This window comes from Pseudopipra pipra, unplaced genomic scaffold (genome assembly GCF_036250125.1).
Source record: "Pseudopipra pipra isolate bDixPip1 unplaced genomic scaffold, bDixPip1.hap1 HAP1_SCAFFOLD_128, whole genome shotgun sequence".
Taxonomy (NCBI): domain Eukaryota; kingdom Metazoa; phylum Chordata; class Aves; order Passeriformes; family Pipridae; genus Pseudopipra; species Pseudopipra pipra.
In genome coordinates, this window is record NW_026990607.1 from 43837 (window position 1) to 50761 (window position 6925).

Here is a 6925-nt window from a genome sequence, read left to right on the forward strand (position 1 = left end):
ATTCACCCCAAGTACACCACCTGCAAAAGAGCAGCTAGTTTTGTCCTGCAGTCACTGCTCACCTTGCTCACCAGGCTCACCTTCCCTCTGGTGCCTGTCCTCTGCTGGGCTGAGGGCTCTGCATCTTAAAAAAACCCAAAAAACCAAAACTAAACCACCAAACCATCCAAATGATCAAGTAAACCTAGGGCCAAAAGTCATGTCTTGGTTCTGACCTCACATGAGGACCCACCTTCTAACTGTGCTCCTCCAGCCTCCTCTGTTCATCTCTGCTTTACATCAAGCCTCTCTGATGCTGCAAAGAAATGAGTTACCAAAGTCAGCCATATACACAGGGCAACATTAACTGCTGTGCAATTCTAATTTCTCCTTAGACAAGCCCTCTGGGGTCCAAAGACAGCCTGCACAAACAAACACTGACCTAACTTTAAGGGCCCTGCCGTACCGCTCCCATTGGCCCTGGACAAGCCTGCTCTCGTGACTGCACACACGCTGCAGGCAGGGGCTGCCTCCAGGAGGACCAGAGAACTGCTGCCCTGAGTGGCTGAGCCTATCACAGGGTAAATGGAAAGTCTCCTTCCTACTCCACCTACCCCCAAGTCTACACTGCAGGGCAGAGCAGTTCCAGGCCCAACACAAACTCCAAGGACACATTTCCAGACAAGTGCTGTGGTGCAACCAGGAGAGAGAACTCAGAGAGGAACGACGCCAAAATGGATGTGCTGCCGCACGGGAAGACGGAGGATACGGCGAGACTGAACGGAGGAGGCTCTGAGGAGCCTGAAAACACACTCTAACAGAATGGCCTGGGACAAGAACTGCCTACAAAAAGGCTAAGATGGATGGGAGACAATGCTATGTTCAGAATCTTCTTAGGTTCTCACAAGTCCTAGGTGGGATGACAAGGGATGACTGCACGGCACAGCCACCGATACAACCTGTAAGGAGGCTGTAAAAGACACCTGACCTGACACTTCTCAGATGCGATTCCGATGCACGTCCAAGCTTGTGAACCAAAGAACGGATGGTATGGGCACTGGGCTGGGCAGTGCAGAGGTTCAAGACTCTAGGAATGATGCTTTGACATCTCAGATAAGATCTTTGAGGGCAGGAAGCAAAGACACAGTGACTGAAGTGTAAGACACGAAACACAGACCAGACAAAGGACATGACACAGACCTGAACAGCTCTGCCCTGCACATCCTACTCCATGATGAAAAGTAAACTGCTCCTCCTATGTGTGCCAAGGGCCTGTTAGGGCAGACCCTTTCCCCTGTGCTCATTTGACAATCCCTCCCTCCTAAACATAAAACTGGACCCAGCTCTCATCCCCTCTCCAGGTGGGAGTCCCCCACTTATCTTTCCCACAGCTGGGGATGTGAATCCATCTTCGATGTGAAGGAAGGACGCCCGGCTGGCTCATAGGGTCCTGTGATCACTGACTCGGTCGCTATGAGAAAGAAAACAGAAACTGACACAAGAGTTGGGCAGCACGTGGGAGATAACCCCGCAATTGGCTACTCACCCTCCCCTGAGCTGAGAGGTTCTCGGGCCACTGGCTCCGACCCCAGTCGGAGGCTGCTGCCATCACCGTGTGCCGTACCTGGGGGAGTGAGAAAAAAAGTTATGGGGTGTTTCTGAAAGTAAGGGAGACCCCAGGACCTCCTCCCTACCTCCCCAACTCAACCTCAATGCTCCTCCTTGGCCAAAGGCAGGCTGGATGGCACCTGCAACTGGGAAAGGTCCAGCCTTAATTGATGACCCTCATAGTACTAGGAGATTACTCACAAGGACAGATGAAGACCATCAAACCTAATTGGCAGGTGGCTCCAGCCCTCTGAGGCTGCACACATTCTCTGCAAAGTAAAAAAGCCAAAGGCAAAAGCACAGACTGAGATACTGCCTGAAAGGATGGCTTTACTGTGGGAGCTCCTACCTACCTCTCCTCCACAGTGACCTCTTACCAACAGGGGCCCCGAAGCACTGGACTGTCTGTTAGAAGGTGGCAGAACCCCTGGAAAACACAAGAAACAAAGCCTGTGCACAGATTCACCACAACACCTGTAAAAGACCATCTAGTTCTGTCCTGGAGTCAATGCTCACCTTGCTCACTGGGACTCACCTGGATCACCTCCCCTCCGGTGCCTAGAGCCTCCTGGGCCCAGGGCTCTGCAGCTGAAAACAAAGAAAAAACAAACCCAAACAACAAAATCCTTAACACATTAAGTAAACGTGGAGCTAAAAGCCACATCTTTGTGCTGATGTCAGGTGATGACCCACCTTCTTGCTCTGCTCCTCTGGCCTCTGTTCTGTTCAACTCTGCTTTACACCCTGCCCCTCTGACATGGTAAAGAAACTCTAACCAAAGTCACCCAGATAGATGGGGAGAGCTCAAAGAGTCTCCCTTCTCTTTAGGCAAACCACCCAGGGTCACTGCCTGCAGCCAAAGACTGCAGCTATAATCACGCAGAATACCTGGGTGAAGGAGAAGAAAACTTAAGTGGCACATCTGAAAAGTCAGTGGTGCCTTCACAGGCATTTAGGGGGCTCCTGGACACTGCTTTCCACCCATACTACCTTCAAAAAAACCCTGGCAATTCCTAAGCTGGCACCCCAGCCCTCCCTCCATCTGTGGGCTGTAACCCCCCACTGACTACTTGCAAACCTGGGTGTCTGTAGCATCTTCAACACAGAGCAGCTTCACCTGAGGACTGGATAACACTAGTGAAAAAATGCCAAACTGCAGTTGAGATGATCAGGAAATCCCAAAAGATGCAAGGCTCCTAAGGAAAAGAGAAACAGATAACCAATTATAAAAGCAGCTTACCAACACCAAGTTATGAAATTTAAAAACCCTGCATGTGAGTGTAATCCTCTTCATTGCCATATACAGCTCTGCTTCTTTGGATACCAAAGCTGATGCTTTAATAAAGCAGGAATAGCCTGAGAAGTCCCATTAAATGAAAGAAAGGGAGAGCTCTTATCCCATTGAAGCCTGCCTGCTGAATGACTTCCCTGACCAAAGGCTGGGGTTAATATAGCCCTGGCCGTGCCCACCTCCCTTCCCGTGAGGCCCCCGGGGGAAAAAGAGTAGCCCAATCCAAGACGGTATAAAGGCTCTGGGAGCAGCAGCACCTGATTTGCATGTCTGACTTAAAATCAGGATAGGTAAAGAGCCTGACAGAGAAAAGAACTCCTAACGTGAGCAGGTATTATAGTTGGTATTGGATTTAGGGTTGGTATTGGATTCGGGCAGGGGCTGGAGTGGAGGGGCTGGAGCAGAATAGCGGGAGTTGGAGCGGCGGGGGCTGCGGCGCCGGGAAGGGGAGCGGGGCGGCGGGGGCTGCGGCGCCGGGAAGGGGAGCGGGGCGGCGGGGGCTGCGGCGCCGGGAAGGGGAGCGGGGCGGCGCGGGCTGCGGCGCCGGGAAGGGGAGCGGGGCGGCGCGGGCTGCGGCGCCGGGAAGGGGAGCGGGGCGGCGCGGGCTGCGGCGCCGGGAAGGGGAGCGGGGCGGCGCGGGCTGCGGCGCCGGGAAGGGGAGCGGGGCGGCGCGGGCTGCGGCGCCGGGAAGGGGAGCGGGGCGGCGCGGGCTGCGGCGCCGGGAAGGGGAGCGGGGCGGCGCGGGCTGCGGCGCCGGGAAGGGGAGCGGGGCGGCGCGGGCTGCGGCGCCGGGAAGGGGAGCGGGGCGGCGCGGGCTGCGGCGCCGGGAAGGGGAGCGGGGCGGCGCGGGCTGCGGCGCCGGGAAGGGGAGCGGGGCGGCGCGGGCTGCGGCGCCGGGAAGGGGAGCGGGGCGGCGCGGGCTGCGGCGCCGGGAAGGGGAGCGGGGCGGCGCGGGCTGCGGCGCCGGGAAGGGGAGCGGGGCGGCGCGGCGCGGCGTGGCCGCGTCCTACCTGCGGGACCCTCCCGCGGTGCTGGGCTGAGCTCCCGGGGTGCTTCGCGATGGGGGATGTGGAGTGAGGTAATAACGAGAATCAGGAAGTGCTTCCACGGACCCGCGCCCGGTTCGGTGGCTGTGCCGAGGTTTGAACCGGGAAAGAGCCGCTGTCCTGCGGTGAGGACCGGGGAAAATGGCCTTAAAATGAGAGTGGAGAGCTCTGCACAGAGGAAATAAAACTCACTGGGTTTAGTAGCTAAAATATCAGGGGAAATTACTGTCTGGTTACAGCAGTAAGCTTCCCACAGCAGTTTCAGGTGCCTGCCTTTGGAGACCAGCCCCAAAGTAGAAACTCCTCTCGACTGCTCCTGAGAGAGGCAATTGGAACTTTAGGTGCTGAGGAAAGCGATTTCCTCTCCTAAGTCCTGGTTCACCTGCCCGAGCACCTACAGTGTTTATATTCCACCTCACTCTCTGCTTTGCACGTTTCTATCAATAAAAGAAACTTCCAAGGTCTTCCTCCAGTCTGAGCTGCATCTTCTCTGCACCCCCACACTCTCCCACCTGTTCACGTGCGCTGCTCCCCTCTCCTGCGCTGCTTCCTGGAACAGGGCTCATCCCTCGGCACCTTCCTCGAGCGATAATCCGGGTACATCAGGTGCTTCCCCCAGCCCCTGCGAAATGCTCTCACCATCACTGCTTGAGAGATTCCCTGGGATCGACTACTCCCCTGCAGAAGCTCCCTATAAAAAGGGCCCCACCGAGCACGGCCCGCCCCTTGTCACCCTCACTGCCCACACCTGGGGCTGTCCCGCCTCTTTGTCAGCCTCACTGCCCACACCTGGGGCTGTCCCGCCTCTTTGTCAGCCTAACTGCCCACACCTGGGGCTGTCCCGCATGGGAGGGGAGAGAAGGACGGGTGGAGCCACAGGCGGGCGCGCGGGGAGAGGCAGAAGAACGGCCGCGCCCCCCCCGCCGCGCCCAGTTTACCCCGGGGACGATCTCCGTGGGATCTGCCGCCGTGGGTCGCTCCCGGGGGGGAAGGCGGCGGCGCAGCCCCGATAGCATCTCCAGGGCACGGCGGGGGCGAGGGCGGGAGCGGGAGCGGGGCGGGGAGCGGGGCGAGCGGGCGGCGCGGCGTGAGCGCCTGAGGGTCCTCGCGCGCGCGGCGCCGAGGGGGGCTGTCCACGCAAGTGCCCGCCGCCGCCCACGAACCTGCCGCCCGCGCCCGGCGCCGCCGAGCGCCCCGCCCTGTCCCCACAGCGGGAAGCGGCGCGGCGAGACGGCGCTGCGGGCGCGGGGCGGGGGTCCGGGTCGGGGCGGAGGTCAGGCACCAGGTTAAACGCCTCTCTGAGGCGGGAGGGGGGTGGGGGGGGCCTCTCGCCGCCGTCTTGAGTGTGGCCTCGGCTAAGTTCCGGTCCTGGAGGCGCCATCTTGAGTGTGGCGTCGGGGCGAACTTCCGGGCCGGGGCCGCCATCTTTAGTGTGGTCGTTCCGGTCCTGGCGGCGCCAACTTTACTGTGGGCTTGGCGAACTTCCGGGCAGGGGCCGCCATCTTTAGTGTGGTCGTTCTGGTCCTGGCGGCGCCATCTTTACTGTGGGCTTGGCGGACTTCCGCGCCGGGGCCTGGAGGACTTCCGGTCGCTCTCTACTTCCGGTGACCGAGTATACCCAAATTAGCGTCCCTCCTGGCTAATTTCTGCGCTTTCATCCCAAAAAATCTTCATGTTATTCCCCCCACACACACCCCGGGAGAGACGGGAGACCGCCAGTCCCGCCCTGCCGCCGGAACCGGCCCTTAACTCGAGCAGGGAGCGCTGCGCCGGCACGAGAGCCACTGCGCATGCGTCGCCGGTCCCGCTCCTGCCTGCCCTTGCTTACCACGTGATCGCCGGCGTCTTGCCAACGACTGCGCATGCGCCGGCGTCGCCACCTCGGCTCCCCCCCCACCCCGCCGCCCGACCTCCCGGCTTCGCTTTCTTACTGCGGCTCCCCCTCCACTTTTTCGGCTCCCTGGGCTTCCCTCACCCACATTTTGGGGTCCCCTTCTCACATTTTTGGGGTGATGACCCCGCAATTTACGGTTCGGGAGGGGGGAGGAGAGGAAACGGGGTGCCCAAGAAGGGGTTTCTTTTTTTTTTTTTTTTTTTTCTCTTTTATTTCATTTTCATTTTATTTCCTTTTTAGGTTTTTTGCCTTTTTTTTTTAAATTTTCTTTTGTTTTTTATATTTCCTTTTTTATTTCGTTTATTTTTTATTCTCTTTATTTTTCATTTTCTCTCCTAGTGCTCCCCAGTAACACCCAGTGCTCCCCAACAACCCCTAGTAACACCCAGTGCTCCCCAGTAAACACCCAGTGCTCCCCAACAACCCCCAGTAACACCCAGTGCTCCCCAAAAATTGACCCAAAACCGACCCAAATCACCCCAAAAGCTGACCCAAAACTGACCCCAAAACCTGACCCAAAACTGACCCAAATCACCCCAAACAATGACCCAAAACTGACCCCAAAACCTGACGCAAATCATCCAAAAAACTGACCCCAAACTCTGCATTTATTTGGCATCATTTCCTCTCAAAAACAACATCTCCAATTTAGCCATCATTTTAAAATCATCCCAGGAATCAAAAGGGACTGGAAAACACACAGAAATCATTCCTACACCCACCAAATCTTTAGGAATTGGAACCCGATTCCCTCATCTCCCTCCTGGTTTTTCTTGGCTGGAAAACCTGATGATCCCCGCTGGCTATTTTTAGGCTGCTTTTCTTCCACAGCTCCTTTCTCCCGGCTGAAACCTCCTGGCACATTCAGGGCTTATCTGGAGGGAAGCCCCTCTGAAGTATTTCCTCTCGTGGCAATTCTGTGGGATGAAGAAGTAAAAAAAGCACGTCAAGAGCTCCTTCTACCCCCTTCCTTCGCAAACACCCTCCCAGTTTGTCCTTGGCAGCTCCATCCCCCCGGCACCCGCACCCGACGCTTCGGCTCCGCTGGCAAAGGGACAGCAAGTGCACAAGCAAGTTCAGTGCTGGGCAGGGGCTCCCTGGGGAACG

At 57.5% G+C, this 6925-nt stretch overlaps 1 long non-coding RNA gene across 1 annotated transcript; it reads right to left on the minus strand.

Moving 5' to 3' along the window:
- Positions 1–1424: 1424 nt before the first annotated feature.
- Positions 1425–2840, minus strand: LOC135408030 (uncharacterized). Its single transcript, XR_010427180.1, has 6 exons — positions 2666–2840; positions 2104–2175; positions 1941–2014; positions 1789–1856; positions 1526–1603; positions 1425–1450 (listed from the first exon to the last, which is right to left on the minus strand). It is a non-coding gene; the product is annotated as an uncharacterized LOC135408030 (long non-coding RNA).
- Between the last annotated feature and the right edge of the window lie 4085 nt (positions 2841–6925).